Source organism: Vigna radiata, chromosome 8, assembly GCF_000741045.1.
Source record: "Vigna radiata var. radiata cultivar VC1973A chromosome 8, Vradiata_ver6, whole genome shotgun sequence".
NCBI lineage: Eukaryota > Viridiplantae > Streptophyta > Magnoliopsida > Fabales > Fabaceae > Vigna > Vigna radiata.
This window is the reverse complement of record NC_028358.1, coordinates 25,459,040-25,461,177: the sequence shown is the minus strand read 5'-3', so window position 1 is coordinate 25,461,177 and position 2,138 is coordinate 25,459,040.

The window sequence follows — 2,138 nt, the reverse complement described above, 5'->3', positions numbered from 1 at the left end:
ATCTGGTTACATTTTTATGTTAGCTGATGGAGCAGTATCTTGGAGTAGCAAAAAGCAGACCTTGACTGCTACTTCTACTATGGAAGCTGAATTCGTTTCTTGTTTTGAGGCTTCTTCACATGGTGTATGGTTGAAGAGTTTTATATTTGGGCTTAGAGTTGTGGACTCAATTGCTAGGCCACTNAAGTTGTACTGTGATAACTCTGCTGCTGTTTTCATGGCTAAGAATAATAAAAGTGGAAGTCGAAGTAAGCACATCGACATTAAATATNTAGCCATAAGAGAACGTGTTAAAGAAAAGAAAGTGGTTATTGAGCACGTTAGCACTGAGTTGATGATTGCTGATCCTTTAACTAAAGGCATACCACCAAAGAATTTTAAGGATCATGTAACGCGAATGGGACTTGGTTCCATGATGTGACAATCATTGTAAGTACTTTCATTTTGATAAAACTCTTATTCAGTTTAATGTTTTCTCAATTATTTGTGCACATAATTAATTACTTTGAGAAAACTCATTTAATTGTGACCTAGAATAGACATATGGTTTATTCATTAAAGTTAAGAGATTATGATGTGAGACTAAATACATCGTAATACATGGATAATACTCATTATTAGAGTAACTATCACCATGATTCATATATTTGGTCTCTTATTACGTTTGATGGTTGAATAAAATGGACCAAGTGGGAGAATGTTAGCCTTATACAGAAGAAAGGTTACATTTTTAATATTATATTATATAATATTATATCTTTCACATTTATTTTATTCCTTTTCAGTTAATATTATAAAGCAGTTAATATATATTCTGAAAGTGGTCCATTTATTTTTAAAAATAAAAAACCGTTTTTAAAAAACGTGCCCATGATTCCTCCACCACAATCTCTTTTAAAGTTAAATACTCTGTGATGGTTTTTAGAGTACTATAGATTACAGAAAATTTCATATCAGGTCACTGAGCCTACTCTTTCCTTCATATACATCACCATCGTGTTTTAAGAGCAAGGGTTCAGAAACCAGAAATTAGGCAAGCGTACAACGTACAACAATGGCTGGAGGTTGGTCTTTTTGCTTCCGCTTTTATTCTTGTAAATCTGAATATGATTAAATGTGCTTGTTTGATATATTTAGATTTATTGAATCTTCAGTATGAATTTGTTACATGTTTTTACAGGGAGAGGTAAGGGAAATTGAAGAAAGAGGAGGTAGTAAAGATGAGTAGAATGGGAGTGAAGGGTGAGATAAGCCCAGACTCACAAACATGTAGCCACTTTCAAGTGGTGCTCCAAGACCCAAGGAAATATAATGTTTGGAAGTGATGATGTAATATGGTTTATGTATGTTATTAATAAAATCTGTTTTTACAATAATTGTGTAGCTCAATTGGTGAGAGCTCCTCATTAAACTTAGTGGTTATGTGTTCACTAACCCACTTAGTTTAATTTAATTATTTATTATTTTTCGTTTCAATATTATTAGTTAACATTTTTTATTATATTATAAATGAAAATAAAGAAAAAGATGTTTCAACAGAGCAAAATATTATAAATTTTTCGTTTTTTGTGTTTGCTTTTGATTACATTTGAGTTGTATGTTAATATTTTTATTTTGAATTGTCTTTGGAGTTTAAGGTCATTTTAGAGTGAAATTATTTAAATTTGAATTAAAAAAATTATAATTTTTTTTCTATTTAAAAAAAAACTTGTAATTAAGTGAGTTGATAACGGTTCAAAAACCGTTATTTTCATATTTGACATTAAACACACCCTTTATGACTTAGAAATAGCTTGAAATCATGCAATTTGCATAAGTTAGAAAATAAGAGAGTCAAAGTTGGTTTTCTTGGTTTTATGCTTGGTTTTCCCATGATTTGACAGGATTTATCAGGAATTGAATTAAGGAATTTGAAGAAGATAAGAGTTGGACTTAAGAGAAGGTGGAAAAGTGAAGAAAAGAAGAGTCGCAGCCACCGTCGGGCGAATTCAAGCGACACCGCTGAGGGGTGAATTCAAGTGTCGACCTCACCGCCGAGTGGTGAAGCCACCGACGGGCGGTGGAACCTTCAGGGAACTCTTTGGCCAACGCTCATGCGGCAACGCTGAGGGGTGATGTCAAGTGTCGAACATACCGCC